At 38.2% G+C, this 17021-nt stretch overlaps 1 pseudogene; it reads left to right on the top strand.

Moving 5' to 3' along the window:
- Nucleotides 1-17: 17 nt before the first annotated feature.
- Nucleotides 18-14077, top strand: LOC118719008 (annotated as a pseudogene).
- Nucleotides 14078-17021: the final 2944 nt, after the last annotated feature.

Genomic DNA, 17021 nt, shown 5'->3' on the forward strand with positions numbered 1-17021 from the left:
TTCCTTTCATCTCAGGGATGGCCTTGCCCACAGCCTTGGCAGTGCAGGTAGATGCATGGATGATGCTCCGGGCATACCCTCAGCCATCAAGCCACAGTTTACCAGAGGGGCAGGCCATCCAAGGTCTTCTGGGTGGTAATGATGGCATGGACTGTGGTCCTCAGTCCCTTCACAATGCCAAAGTTGTCATGGAAGACCTTGGCCATTGGGGCCAAGCAGTTGGTGATACAGAAGGCATTGCTGACAATCTTAAGGGAGTTGACAAATGTGTCATTAACCAGAAACTTTTATTCTAAAATAACAATGTGTGGGTCCCCTTCTAGATATTCTGATTTAATTAATCAAGATAGAGTCCAGGCAATATTGTTTTATTTTGTTTTAGGTTTCCCTAGGTAATTCTAATGTGTAACCAGGATTGAGAACCACTAATATACATCTAATAGGATGTCAATGGTTTTCAAATTTTAGCATACATCAAAATCACAAGAATTACCCAGAGCTTCTAATTCTCTGTGTGTGGGTGGGATCTCAGAATATGTATTTCTAATAAGTTTTCAGGTGATATTAATGTTGCTGTGATGACACTTTAAAAACCACTACTCTATGGAAAGAGCAGTATGGCAAGACTGGCTAAATGTTCACTACACCTGTTCTCTCTTGATTGATACACAGCTAAACTACATTTCCCAGCTTCCTTTGCATTTATATGGCACCAAAGGCTATCCCACCAATGGTTCATGAGTGGAAGTGATTTGTCAATTTGGGTTTAAGAGACTTGAGAGCAAGTGTACCTTTTTTATACTGTCTCTTTGTTTCCTTGACTGCTGATTAGATGCAGAGGATCCCATTTCTGAGGCCCTATAAGATGGTAAAAACACAGTCTCTAAATGATTGCATAAAACACAACAACCCTATTCCAAAAGACCAAAATAGACTATGATGTGAGTAAATAATAAACTCTTATGGTTTCTTATATGCCACTAAAATTCAAGGGTTGTGGTTTTTTGTTGTTGTTTTTTAAATTTTGTTTTTGGTTTTTAGCAGTTAGCCTGTCCAGATTAAAATACTACACTTAATACAATTGTGACCTTATAGGCACGCCATGTGACATCTCTAAGCCTCGATTTCAACATGTAAAAATGGGAAATTGACTAAATGGAGTTCCAAGATTCCTTCTATTTGCAATATTTTTTGGTTCTATGAGAATATAAATAATTCCTAAGTTAGGTAAAACAATGTTAAGTACAAAGAGAAATAGGATGCTCTATTTTATTCAGCGTTGTTTAGAGCAAGGCTGGACACATAAGAGCATAACCCTATTCCTTACAGCTAAAGGTGAATCTAGGGAAACAAAATTAAAGTACATGATGTCACAGTGAGCAAAACAGACAGACTATAAATCTACTTTCTGCTTGAAGTCAGAATCTGTTAAGAGCAGATTCCACTAAATCTTTGACATGCCTAATGACAACTCAATTCCTCTGGAGATAGAATAAACAATGGAAGCAGACTATTGGACTTAAAACTGACCAACAAATGTGAAACAGATAATGAGAGCTATACTGGACTTTCTTCCAAGAGATAAGAACCGGTTGAAGAAGTATAATTTTGGGAGAAAGTAATCAAGTTCAAAATAAAGAGGGAAAATGGTGAGTATAAAATCAGTGTCCTTATTCACTGAATTCTGAGTTTTTAAGTTAGCCCCATTTTTTATGGGAAAAATTTTCTTTGGCTGCCCACAAAAGGTTTTCTGACTTTTAAATGAATGTAATCACAGAAGTTCCTGAATATTTTTAAAGAGGTTGGTAGATAGATGATAGATAGAATAAGTTATATGAGATCGTATGCTATACAAAAATATTATTTTGCTTATATAAATATTCAAAGGTATTATCTATTACAAAGATAAATGCCATTTTAATAAATTTTCTTACCAAATTCTTCTTGCCATTTTAGCATCTATTTTGACATTTAAACCAAAAAAAATGGCTGAATATACAAGTAAATTGCTTCTGGAAATACCTGACAGAGCAAAACTGAAATTGACTTTTGAGATGGAAAGTAATAGCTAATTTTTTTTTTCCTCAGAACTATAGATCCTATGAGAAAGTTAATCAGAATTGCAAAGAACAGTGATCATGGATAATTTACTGAAGCGTTTACAGCTTAGGCTGACAGCGCAGTATGAGAAAAGCAATTGATTTTAGTCTAACATACAAATGCAAAAAGATAAAGAGTTTTAGTATACATTTTTATCTGAAGAAAAAAATAAATATTCTCAGCAAACATTTGCTGAGTAGCTAGCTCTTGCCTTTAGGTTTTTCACACTCTCCCAGGACAGAGTTGATTTAATGAACTATCCCGGTTGTCATCATTGCTAGTGGTGGTAACTGGAATATGCACGTGTCTCCCACCTTGCTCCCTTCAGATTTATTCACCACCCTGTAGCAGGAGTAATTTTCTAAAACTTGTCACTCATCTGTTGAAAAGCTTTCAGTCATTTTCCTGAGAACAGTGTCTGAAAGGCTTTACATAGCAGATAAAACCCTTCAACATCTGGCCCTTTTGACCCAATCCACCCTTCTTTCCACCATGTGGCATATTGTATCTACTTCTTTCTGTTCCACAAACATGTTGTTTCTCAATCCAGCCCTTCAAAGAAGCAGGTCCAAGAAGGGAATAGATGCTCAAGAGATTTATTGGGGAAAGTGCCTAAGAAGGATATGGGTGAGGAAGGAGATGCAAGCAGGGAGACTTCAGACTACAGCACTGGTCTGACACTCCACATAGGGAGAGGAAAGAGCAGGGTAGGAAGAATACCAGTCAGGGCAAATCTAAGAAAGCCTCAGCCAGTATGATGGGGAGTCCTCAAAGCAAAGCTGGTCATTACAGGAGTTTCACATCTCTCAGGAGCTGGCTGGCATAAGCCCAGAGCATATGCACAGCCAGCCTTGATGCAAACTCAGTTGTGAGACCTGGCTGTTTTGGCTCTATGACTGGAGTGATGGGCCATGGACTGAAGGGTTCTAGGTTCGATTCCTATCGAGGGCATGTACCTCGGTTGCAGGCTCAATCCCCAGCCCCAGTTGAGGTGGATGCAGGAGGCAACCAATGTGTCTCTCCCATCTCTCTCTCTCTCTCTCTCTCTCTCTCTCTCTCTCTCTCTCTCTCTCTCTCCCTCCCTCCCTCCCCCCCCCCCTCCCTCCCTCCCTCCCTCCCTCCCTCCTTCCCTTCTACTCCTCTAAATATCAATGAGAAAATACCCTTGGGTGAGGACTAACAAAACAAAAAAAGAAAAAGAAGAAAAGTAGGAAGGAAGGGAAGCAGGAAGGGAGGGAGGGAGTAATCACCAAGACACTTAAAATATTAAGACTGAGTTGTGACTAGTAGTAGGCTCTCATAGAGTGTGACTTCCTATCTAGTATTCTCTGACTTCCTTTAACAATGGCAGATATCAATACAGTATGAAAATAGGAAGAGGACAAGTGTGGAAATTTTTAAAACCCTACCTAAATTCTGGGAAGTGAATTATAATTTTTTTATTTTTAAAAAAATCTTTACTGTTGAAAGTATTACATAGGTCCTCTACCCACCCCCTACCCCTAATTAACCTCTCCCAGCCTGCTCCCGTCCCTGCCCCCTGTGCCAGGCCCTCACCACCCCATTGTCTGTGTCCATGGGTTGTGCATACAAGCACACAAGTTCACTGGATGATCTCTTCCCATCCAACCTCTCCTGTCTTCTCTCTGAGGTTCACTAGTCTGTTCATGCTTGTGAATTACAATTTTAGAAGCAATGTGTTTATATTTCCAAGAATTCAGGTCACGGTAAGGGGAAGAAGTAAAGGGGGAAACTACCAATGAGAATGTGAGGTGTATCTAATAAACCTTGTTGTTTTTCCTTTACATAATCATTCAGTAAATGAATGATTTTGGCCAGAGGAGTTTTTATTGCTTCCCATTCCCTCTGCTGAGAATTCCTTCATCAACATAAGCATCCACCATGAAATCATAATAGCTAGTGTCTAATCTTTTCAAAATTAGATTTATGGATCCTATCATGATCATTAAGGATATTACTTATCTAAGCAAAACAAGAAACAAATAGACCTCCCAGGGACATGCGACTCTGATAAGGAACAGAGCCTGTAATATCACAGTTGAGAAGCCATTACAAATACAAGTTGCTTCCTGGTTCATCAGTGTATACATGATAACAGGAATCCCTATGATTTCACTCTTAAAATTAATTGCCATAGTCCCCAATCCCAGTCCACATCTGCCTCATGGTGAGGAAAAGAAATGCACTCGCAGCACTCTCATGGATAGATGAGTACCAGAAATAAACACAGAGATGAAGAAGCTCCAATAGCTCCATCTCTTTGCTATCATCCCAGGTTTCCTCTTTCCCATTTCAAGCCCCTCTAGACTATGCTTGTCTGCCTGCTTCCCTGGAAGTCAGACATTTCAAAGGAGATAGCCCCAAGAAGCTCAAGTCAAAGCAAACTTAGGCATAGGGGATACTGATCATATCTGCATGATGAGAGAAACTCAAAGAAAAGCCTCCATCATTCAGAAATTCTCTGGCATCTGTACTAAAGGCTGAAAATGCTATCCTCAAAATTCTTCTGAAGGAAGAAGGCATTATTGGAACCTAAGTATTGGATGGCAATAGGACTCATCTGTGGCCACTTTCTCTTACCTCCAAACAAACTTCTCTAACAGTATTCTTCCCTCTTGAGATAAGTTCACTTGGCTTCAGATAAGGAACAGAATTTATCTGAAACACCAAGAGAGGGGAAGATGGTCATTACTATGTCAATCTCGCTCGGACAACAGAGCTTCCTGCCTTATCCCATTTACAAAGATGAAGAAACAGCCAACAACAAGCCAGTGTAGAAATACCCTCATCCCCACCCCCAGCCCAATGTTAAATGCCTTACTCAAACACACCTCTGAGGGGTTGCATTTCATATCCAGCCAGTAAATGCTGGTTGCTCCACCTGAAAAGCTCACACTCGCTCTTTTCATGTAGCCAGTTCCTCCCCATCCTTTAGATCTTCTTAGCTCAGCTGGCCATCCAATATAAGTTGGTCCAATATAAGGTTATTTCCTCTCATAATACCTTATTCTTTTCTTTCATTGCAGTTTGTAAATATACTAGTATACTCACTCTTTTGTTTGCTTATATTCTGTCTAGTTCTTGGACTAGAGTATAAACTTCCTGAAAGTAGAGGTCATCCCTGCGCACCTAGCAAAATGGTTTTATACATAATAAATGCTCAATAAATATTACCAAAATAAACAATGGGTAGAGTTGCATTTGTAACCCAAATTACATAATCATTACCACTGTGCATACTGCCTCCCCGTAAATGTGAGGTTAAATTCGATTTGAAACCTGAAGCCTCTCATTCAATAAGACTTCTTCCAGTGGAACTGAAGATGATTGCACAAAATTCTCTCAGCCCCGAAGGAGAGGCTGCTCATCCCCCATGCTCTACAATCCCTGGGATCAGCCTAGGCAACCTCCTTGGGGCTTTCTCCAGGTCATTCTTATTTATACTTCAAAACCTCCCTCCATCACCTTTGAGGCTCAAACCGTCTTATTCTAACACTTGTTAAGTCTTTGGTATCTACATTCATTCCTATTATTCTAAGAGTAGACATGAGATTTCTGGAGCAGTTATTATTACCTACAGCAATAACCACATTACTTCTCTGCTTCAGTTCCTCCCTTCTGGAACTATGCACTGAGAACCGGATGTTACCCTAAATGTACCCAGGACCTTTACTATAGGCAAAGGAAACCAAAATACATGAATCTGGAGCCTATAAACAGAAGAGCAGTTGTGTACCTCTGCTCCTGAGAAAGTGAAAACTTTTCTCCTTAATGTAAACAAATTCTCCTTGGGAAGAGAAGAGATCTTGAGTTTTGATCCTTTTGGAATGTAAATAAATATCTCCAGGAGGAAGCCAAGCATCTGCAAGTTCACAATTCCTCGAATGTCTCCATGGTCCCAGGTTTTATTTCCTTCTGAAATGTAAACACTTACCTCAGGGTAAGTAAACCTCTGGGGATAGTCTCTAACCATTCAATCACCCTTTAAATACCAAGACTTTTTGTCCTTTGACCCCAGAACTCAGGTGTCTTTGCTCAGAAATCCCTAACCATATAGAAACATAAGTATTTTCTTTACAGCCCCACTCTACCCTCTGGTTCTCCTCAAGCTGCCATCTCCCAATTTCCTAATCATCCTTCCACTTTGACAAGCAACTTTGGATAATGGCTCTTGAACCTCCTCTAAATTCTGCTCTTATGGAGCATTCTAACACCCATATGTACAAATGTTTGGGAAGCAAGAAAGCCTTATTTAAACAGAATTGATGTAACTAACATGAAGGTAATATCAGTCAAGAGCAACTCTGGAAAACAGGAGCTACTCTGTACACTCCCAGAAGGTTGAATATAAAGAATAAGAGGTAGTTCCAAGAGCTGGGTGAGTGACACAAAATTCATTGCTGAAAACTTGAGCCTATAGCATAGAATTGAATTTATTTAAAGTTGCTTCAAATTTCATATATTCGTCTGCCTTAAGCAACTCCTCAAAGAATTATGGCCCCTCCTCTTCCACTTTCCAGTATCTTCTCATTGGCAGGCTCTAATCCAGTTTCAGGGTTAGAAAGGGGAAGAGAATTCTGGGAAACCCAGTTGTCTGCTCTTAAAAAAAAGAAAAGATTATACAAGGAGTTTGGAGCTGATTCCAAGTTGTTAACAGACAACCTAGCACAAAGGGTAAAGTCACTGGCTCTATTTATTCTTATTTAAAAGCATTTATAATAATGGAGAGTACCTTCTCCAAAAACTTTTCCTTATCTTCGCCCCCAGAGATGACCTCTGGGAGCCATGTTCTGAATGGAATTGCTTTTGTTGAATATTTCAAAAATTAGAAATTCTTGGTAATTCCAACAAAGAAATACTCAGCTTCCTTTCCAGCAAAGATAAACACTGAGAAATGATGATACTCTTAAATCATCTTTTAAATACTAAATTAAAATGTTGAATACATATTCATAAATGGAATATAGCAGCTGCTTAAAAATATCCAAAATTGATCCCATTGCTACATTTTCAGAGAGTCCATTCTGGACCTCTTTCATTTAGGGAAGAGTTTCCTCTAATAGCATGAAATTCAAACCATGAATACCAAATCTTTGATGTTTCAGGTTTTCATGATTGAAAAATTCTGTGTTTTTTCTGCTACAATGAATAATAATGGAAAAGTAAAAGAGTAGAATAAAGAGTGACATGAAATTGCTTTTAACTCAGCATGAACCCACAGAAACAAAAAAACATAAAAAGTCCAACCGTTTAAAAAGAGACTGAACTTATTAATGAGAAACTGAAAAAGTCTATCCAACTTAAAATTAGCCTAGATCCTACAAGATAACAACACACGAACATGACTGCTCTATAAACTTAGTATTAACTACATGAGATGTTTTTAAAATAAAAATATATCATAAAAACATGAACAGTATTTTGCTATTGTACAGCACTTACTAAATAATTGTTGAGTATAATGCTAAGAAAAATTAATAATGTGCCCTAAAGGCAGAGAATAGACAAAAGTATAGATATTCCATAGAATACAATAGACCATTAAACAACTACAAGATAACCTGATATAATTGGAAACTGAAAACTGAAGCTAAAGAGATAATCTGATCTTTAAAAGAGCCTTCTGACTTCTCAGCCACCATATATAGTGGACCACAAAAAGGAGCATCTGAAAACATTACCCTTATAATGAACCTTGTCTATTTACTGCCCCCTCAAACAGGCAGTGGACAATAACTGAACTCTTTTCTGCACTTCTCTACCCTTCTCTTTTCTGCACTTCTCTACACTTCTTCAGAGTGCTATTTTGGGAATGAGAATATTTATTTGCATAAGTATCTATTAGGCATATTATATACCAGGCCTTGAACTAAGGTTGAGGGAGACAAGTCATAAAAACACAGTCTTATTTCACAAAGCAGAAGAGCAGACGAGAATCATAGAATCTAGCATCTTTTAATTTAACAAAACCCAAGCTCTCCAACATCTACCTTTGAAGTAAAATCTCCTAAGACTAACCAAGTGGTGTCTAGTATCCCTTTATCCTTTCTCCCCGGGTATTAAGAGCCCCTTAATAACCTGATTCAGAAATAGATATAAATCCTTTATTCTTAAACCCTAAACACAGAAGTTTAGATGGGAACATTTGAAGAGAATTTATTTCATTCTAAGATAGAATAAAAAGGAATTCAACATGAAGAATGGAAGGAAGAAAATCATGGCCAGTCAGACTTATCACTTGCAGGTTTCAGATAATTCCTTAGGAGGCTTACCCCTAAGTCTCACCGGCACTATTCTACTACACATACTCACTATCTGAGATGCCTGCATTGGAGACCCAAGAATTAACAGGTGTGTCCAGCTCCAACTCTGGTTTTATAAAAGAATTGCAACCCACTACTCTTAATAGACTTTCAACATCTTCATGGACAAAAATAATTGAGCAGATTTCCATTATGTTGCCCACTGAAACATTCCATCTTTGTTTGCTTCTAATTTGTGAGTTACATTTTATACCTTCCTCTGGAGATTAGAAATAAGAAGATAGTCTCACTTTTCATTTTGTACAGTTTTGTTTAAATTTTTTCTTATAACAGGAATTATTTTTTTGTAATCTGAAAGAAAAACAGAGAATTTTAATCTGAAAGAAAAGGATTAACTTTTTCAATGTCTGGTCTTCTATTCACAGTTAAATGCATTTATGATTTTATGATTCAGAGTGGGAGGGCTTCTCCTTCCCATATCTCAATATTGTCTAAGAGGTGAAGAGTCTCTCTCCAATAGAAGTTATATTCAGCCTGGTTGGCATGGCTCAGTGATTGAGCATCAACCTATGAACCAGGAGGTCACAGTTCAATTCCCAGTCAGGGCACATGCCCAGATTTGTGGGCTCAATCCCCAGTGTGGGGTATGCAGGAGGCAGCTAATCAATGATTCTCTCTCATTATTGATGTTTCTCTCTCCCTTCCTCACTGAAATCAATAAAAATATTTTTAAGTTATATTCATCTGACACAGAGATTCAACAGTTCTCACATGTAAAATAAATAAATAAATAAATAAATAAATAAATAAATAAATAGGAAAACATTCCCTGGATGATATGGTAGCTTCATGATGTCAGTGTCCCAGCCTCTTATCTTTTTCTCCACAATCCTCAGCACATCTTCTAACCTCAATGTGTCACCACATTTACAAATTGGCCACAACAGCTCCAGGAACCACAACTCTATTTCAGATAGGAAGGGGGAAAGGCCAAAGGAACTTGCAGACTGAAGGCACTTCCCATGAAGTCCCCCACTCGGCAACTGCCACCTATACCCACTGACTCCAGTTAGCCACATGTCCACCCCTAACTGCAAAGGAGGCTGGGTAATGCAGTTTTCAGATGGTATATTGCCTCCCTGATCGAAGAGAAGGTTCTTTTTAGTAAGGATAAAAAAAAAAGAGACTAGCAATGAGTAGGCCACGAGCAGTCTCCATAGTCATATGAACATTGAGATGAAAAATCTTTGAGTAAACTTTCTATAATTTTTTTTAGCTTACCCTATAAATGAATTGGTATTTCTCAGATCTCTCAAGTAAGTTCTAGGCCTTAGTGCCTCCCTGATGCTTCTATGCTGGAAACATACCAGAAGGTTGCAGCACCCCAGGCCTAGCTCCAGCAGTTTCTCTCACCTCCCCAGGCTTCCTCCTCCTGCTCACGGGCAGGAGCCCTGCCATCTGGCTCAGGTGTACCTTGGCTCAGCTTCCTGGCTCTCTCCCAGGGCTGCACAGCAAAATCCCTTGCTCCTGCTTTGCCACCTGGCTTCCCTCATTTTCTTTTCCAAACTTCCAGGTATGTCTTTTTAAAATTATCAGCATTAAAAGTGACTGAAAATTCATATGAATTCTGACTCTAGCTTATATAAAATGTGAACTGAAAGTTCAGGACAAATTTCTAAAAATAAATCCATATATAGAAATGTTTCATAAGGGGACAATGTTTCATAATCCCTGTCCTAAACGCAGGACAGGGATTCAAACAGATGGAGACAAAATGCAGCGAGGAATAGAGTAGCAGAGGAAGAAACAGAATTTGCACTGTGCTTTAAGCATTCCTGAAAATTCCTTATCTGTCAAATGTAATTTAGATAGATTTTGGGGAGAAAAGTAGAAGCAAGATGCTCTCAAAGATATTTTGTCCTGTTAGAATGTTGGTGTCTTAAGAACAGCAATCATGCCACTTGTGTATTCTATAAAGGACAATTGAATTCTGGTGGAAACTTGATAAGTCTCAAGTAATGATTTATAACACAAATGATATATGTTGAAACACTGACATGAGAGCCAGACAGCATACTCAGTAACATGAATAAAGCCAACCCTTTTCACTGGTCAAACTACAGATTAGAGGAGGGGAATTTACAGGAGGGAAAAAACTGAATAGAGAAATAGCACCAGAAATAGACTCACATAAATATAGTCAACTGATCTTTGACAAAGAAGCAAAGATAATAGAATGGAACAAAGATAGTCTTTTCAGCAAATGGTGTGGAACAACTGCCATTCACATGTTAAAATTTTAATTTACAAACAGACTTCACACCCTTCACAAAAATTAACTCAAAATGGATCACAGACCTAAATGTAAAGCACAAAACTATAAAACTCTTAGAAGATAACTTCTGTATGGTGATGGCATTCTAGCTACATCTTCAAAAGCACAATCCATGAACCCAACCAGTGTAGCTCAATGGTTGAGTGTTAACCTATGAACCAAGAGGTTCGATTCCTAGTCAGGACAAATGCCCGGATTGTAGGCTAGATTCCTCATAGGGTACAAACACAAAGCAGCCAATTGATGATGTTTCTCTCATTGATGTTTCTATCTCTCTATCCATCTTTCTTCCTCTCTCTCTAAAAATCAATTAAAATATACTTAATAAAATATAGAGAAAAGATGAGAATGACAATACAATATATCAAAATTTCTGATATACAACAAAAACGGTAGACAATAGTTCATATCATTAGAGGCCTAATTCATGAAACAAAACAAAAAATCTCAACTAAACAACTAATATTTCACCTTAAATAACTAGAAAAATAAAAACAAACAGAGCCCAAAGTCAGTATGAGTAAGAACATAATAAAAATAAAAAATAATTAAATGAAATAGAGAATAAAAAGACAATACAAAAGAATGAAAGAAACGAACAGCTGGTTCGCTAAAAAGATTAATAATCGTAATGAAATTCCAGCTAGACTCAGTAAGAAAAGAAGAGAGAAGTCTCGAAACAAAATCAGAAATGAAAGAGGAGAGCTTATAGCAGACACCACAAGTATACAAAGGACTATACTAGAATAGTATAAAAGGCTATATACCACCAAATTTTGATTTAAATTAATATAATAAAATTTAATGATTTTTAAAGATGTTTCACTCATGTGTCACCAGGGAAATTCAAAATAATACAATAAGGAGATGTCTGCCTAGTCCCCCCAACTACCTTCCTCTGAAGACCTGGTCATCCCTAACTGCCCTCCCATGCATGCCTGGTACCCCCAACTGCCCTCCACTGCCTGCCTGGTCCCCCCAACTACCCTTACCTGCAGGCCTGGTCCCCCCCCAACTGCCTTCCTCTACAGGCCTGGTTCCCCCTAATTGCCCTCCCCTGCTGGCCTGCCCCTCCACCCCCTGCTACTGCCCTCCTTTGCAGGCCTGGTCTTTCCCAACTGCACTCCCTTGCTGGCCTGATCTCCCACAACTGCCCTCCCCTGCTGGCCATCTTGTGTCCACATGTGGGCAGCCATCTTTGACCATATGGGGACAGCCATCTTGTTTGTTGCAGTGATAGTCAATTTGCATATTACTCTTTTAATATGTAGTACTAGAGGCCTGGTGCACGAAATTCATGCATGGGGGGGAGGTCCCCCTCAGCCCAGCCTGCACCCTTTCCAAGCCGGGACCCCTCGGGGGATGTCCAACTGCCAGTTTTGGCCCAATCCTGGGGATCAGATCTAAACCAGTAGTTGGACATCCTTCTCACAATCCTGCCCCGCGCTGCCAGCCTCGTTGCCCAATGCAGGCTGGTGTTCAGTTGTTTGATCACCCATCACTGCCCCCACTGCCAGCCAAGTTGCTCCACACAGCCTGCTGCTCAGTCATTCAGTCATCCCTCACTAACCCCCCTGTCGGCCTGGTCACGCCACACAGCCTGTTCAGTCATCCATTTATTTGCAATAGTCGCATAAGCTTTTATATAGATAGATTGTTCCCCTTAAGTCAAAATACCTATAAAAGTCTTCTCTTCTCTTACTACAACCAGTTACAGTAAGTTTTCTTCTTTAATGTTCAATTAGCCTCCCAATTTTACCAACAGAAATCCCTTCAAGCTGACTTGAATATTCTTTTGACATACCCCCATTCGTCTTTGAGTATTTTTCTTACTTTCTTGCACAATAAGATGTCTAGTTCATCTTATATTTTTTTCTGTGCCCAGACTGCTCACAGGTTCTTCAGGGAGCAAATTAATGTTTCTTATATTTCTACCAAAAATCTATAATTAAATGTCCCAAAAGCAGCCAATACCAACTAATACCTTTAATAGGGTATAGTAAAATAATTTGCTAGTTCATTAGTTTAGAACCCTAGTTGGATTTTTATTATCAAGAATAAATGTTTAAAGTAATAGAATTTGTCTTCATTAAAGGTACAATTCCCTACGGAATCAAAGAAATGATGGATGAAATACAGCCAGAACTTAGGAATTTGATCCTCATAGTGAATCATCGTGGCTCAGTTCATAACTATATAGGAAATCAAGGCACAGAGTCTTACTTAATTTGACAGAGTCTTCCCCAGAAGACATATAAATGACTGGCAGCACAGCCTCCAAACCTCTGATTGGTGTCTGATGGGAAAGCCTATGCTTAAGGCATTCAAGCAAAGGTTGAACAACTGCCGTTCCAGAACAGAAAGGAAATTCATGCATTAGAAAAGGTGACTACAACAATGTAACAAAAGAATATGGCTGCACAAATACCAGAATCCCATCAGGAAAAAAAAAAAGAGAGAAAAAAAAGAAGAAAAAAAACAATAGAAGTAATTTCTTGGAACCTACAATAAACTTACAGAAACCTGCTTTTCTGTCTGTGTTAAATAAAGACTTCACAGCAAAGAGAGGAAAATCCTAATAAGACCACCTATTCAGACACTGTTGATAGAAGTATTTTTAAAAGTTGAAAAGACTATGGAGAGATTTTAAGAATAACATATTCAGCAGAATGTAGCCCTGAGGCCAAAATCAAGACTCTGGGCCAACTAGGTAGAGAAGTCCTGATGGAGGGAAATGAAGATTCATTTGGTGGGATCTCCTGTAAACAACAACCACCATGTTAAATGTCATAACTGTTTGGCAAATGGAAAGCATTGCGGGGAAAGTAGCTATTTACCAGTAACAATCAAAATAGAAGGTCTCTGTGCATCTTCTTCATTTTTCCCATACCTGTCTAGCAGCTGATGTGGGCAAAGCTGGAGATGAAAGGAAGTTCAAGTATCTCAATAACTGTCTGGTTAAGATCCACAAATCTGATGGGATTAAGGACCTGTACCAAGACTTTAATGTGTCTTTTCAGGTATTATCATCTACCAAGCTGCCTACTTCCATACAGATGATGCTGCAAAGGGAATGCTTCCAGATCCCAAAAACAGGCACGTTTTCATCAGCTGGATGATCACACACAGTCCCTCATGGTAGTCGCTGGGCTGACTTCCTATTTGTCACTGTGGGGTGATGCAGTCAGGAGGGCAGAAAGAAACAGATGTCACATACACAGGCATGCTTGACTGCCGGAGGGAGATTGCTCATGATGGAGCAAAGATTTTTTTCAAAGGTGCATGGTCCAATGTTTTCAGAGGCATGGGTGATGCTTCTGTGCTTGTCTTGTATGATGAAGTCAAGAAGTTCACATGAACTTCTAGTCTCCTCTTTCATCTCCCATGAACAGGCATGTTGTATTAGGTAACATACCTTGAGCATTCGTGACAAATGATTGGCTACCTATTTATCAATAACAATTGTTTACTACTTAAAAGTGGGAAGCAATATTATTCACCTGACCAGTTTTCTCTTAAAGCCATTTCCAAGATGGTCACTGTGATGATGAGACTCAATTATACACTGAGTGGACAGATTACTATAATTTCTGAACACATAATAACCTGGCCACTTAGTGTATATCCTATAAAATAAAAGGATAATATGCAAATTGTCCCCTCAACTAAGACTTTGACTAGCAGGCAGGCTGGCCAATCGCCTATATCCTCTCGCCCTGGTCAAGCTGGCCAGACCCCACCCATGCATGAATTCATGCACTGAGCCTCTAATACACACACATACACACACACACACACACACACACACACACACACACTGAGTGGTCAGATTATTATGTATTCAGAGATCATAATAATCTGGCCACTCAGTGTATATTTCACTTTAGTCACTCTTGATAAATAACAAATTTTAAGAGAAAATTATGTGAAATATATTTTTAAAAAGAAACCATTGTTTCTTCTATTGTAGCTATTAATTTTAAAGCAAAATATGTGTTGAAACATGTATGAGAAGAGAAATATTTTATTACTAATAGTAAAATAAATGAAAATGTCACTGAGCAGGTCCTAATACCACATAGTACTGTGGAGAAGCACAGGACTTGGTTGGAAAATCTGTAAGGAGGATTCTCAGAAAGGTTGGGGGCCCCTGAGGGGGTCTTTCCGAGGGCGGCAGCCCCTGCCTTTACTTTTCCAAACAAGTCCAAGCCCCTGGGTGTTTTACTGAAATCTCTATGTTTAGTCTTTAGACATGACCTTGTAGAAGTATGTGCTTTCTCAAGGATACTTATCCTGCTGATATTATCTAGAAGTTAGTTTTAGTTCAAGTTGTTGCTACAACAAAAGCCTAAGGATTCAGGTGAATGGGGCTATCTGATTCCTTTAGCCAGGCAGTCCCTTAGCCCTCTCTTTCACAGAAACGTGTGTCAGAGTAATCCATTCATCCATCACTCAGGGTCTGCTGGTCAGTCCCAGAATAGTATCATAGTATTCTGACTAGACGACAGATATACTGAAATTTTTTTCAATAGTGATAATCCTCCAAGTATTCATGTTCATTTATATCTGCCTCAAATTGCTGGTAAATATATAAAATAGTTACTTGTTAAAAAAAAAAAAAAATCAGGCTGCTTTAACGTTGTGGTTATACTGAAATTTTTTTCAATAGTGATAATCCTCCAAGTATTCATGTTCATTTATATCTGCCTCAAATTGCTGGTAAATATATAAAATAGTTACTTGTTAAAAAAAAAAAAAAATCAGGCTGCTTTAACGTTGTGGTTCTGTCATCTCAACACGTGGCCTTCTCCAGGATTGTTAAAGACAGAAGAAGAGAATGGAAGAAACAGGTTGGCTTTTCCACTGCCACAAATCACTACCATTCACATTTTCTTGGCCACAACTAACTAACACATGGCTCACTTAGGTATAAGCCTGATGGGAACTGTAGTCCCATATTTTCAAGAAGGAAAAGAGAGCTAGATGTTGGTTTCACTACTAACTTTGATTTTCTCTCTCACTTTAAGTGTTGGAGTTACTAACATAACAAATTAAAATAAATGCATAGAATATCTTGAGTCCTGATTTCGTGCTTAATCAATAATTTGCATTATCAGTTTCACACAAAAATAAACATAAAATATTTTAATTGCAATGGTAATAAAATTGACTATTTCTAAAAACAATCCTCATTTCCTTTATAACAAATGTCCCACAGAATATAATGTTTTCATAGGAAAGGAGCTGGTTATTCTTTTGTGGCAAAACTCACTGGCATTTCCATAAAACCTTAGGTATTAATTATACTGTGATTAAAATCTTTATGCACTTTTAGTTTGCAGATTAAACCTAACATATTTCTATCTTTAGAAAAAAAATATTTATCCCAAAGCAATAAAACATTTAAATAAATAATTTTAGAAACCCAGAACTAAAAGTAAGTTCAAGAGATATGATTTTATTATCAAACATTTACTGAGCCCTTTCTATATGTAAGCAATATAAACAGATCGCCCTGTAATGAGTAGTATAAAAGGCCAGAGAATACAAAAATAAATAAATAATGGTGTCCCTACCCAACAAGCTTACAATGTGTACAGGTAATAGAAATTAAAATATTCTGTGGGATTATAGAAGAAGTAAATACTTCTGACTTGAGAAAGTTAAATGGAAAAAGCCTCAAATATGGTCTTTGAAAGATTTGGGTGATTGGGAAAATGATAGGAGTAGAGGATGGACATACCAGGATATAGAAACATGAATAAGAAAGAAATGCAGACCTGTTCTGAGAATCACAAGAAGCCTATCTATATTCTCTAAACAGTTTCAACGTGTTTCTCTGATGAGTACAAGGAAAAGGAAAACTAGGTTTTCTCAACCAAGAGAACTATGTTTTGGTGTTACAATTAAGAGTAAGAAGATATAGGCCCTACTCACAAAAAATTTCAGATGTAAAACAACATGATATGATTAAAGAAATAATGAAAACTACTAATATGGGTATTTTAGCTGATATTACAAATTGGGCCTCCATCATAAACATGTTAAATGCCATAAACATGTTAAAAGTCCAGCACAAGGACTTTATTCTTTATTTTAACAGCAGGGAAGGGCCATTACAAGTCTTTGAGAATGGAATGAAGTACATTTCTGTTATACCAAGAAAAATAAGGTGACACAGTGAATAACAGAGAGGACAAAATTGAAAAGCAGGTCATTTTGTTAGGTAGCTACTGTAATATGTTGGATGGGGAGTGGTAAAGATCTGCATTACAGGCAATGAGGGTAGGAGTGTTGGGGGT

This window comes from Pipistrellus kuhlii, unplaced genomic scaffold (assembly GCF_014108245.1).
Source record: "Pipistrellus kuhlii isolate mPipKuh1 unplaced genomic scaffold, mPipKuh1.p scaffold_m20_p_15, whole genome shotgun sequence".
NCBI classification, from domain to species: Eukaryota; Metazoa; Chordata; class Mammalia; order Chiroptera; family Vespertilionidae; genus Pipistrellus; species Pipistrellus kuhlii.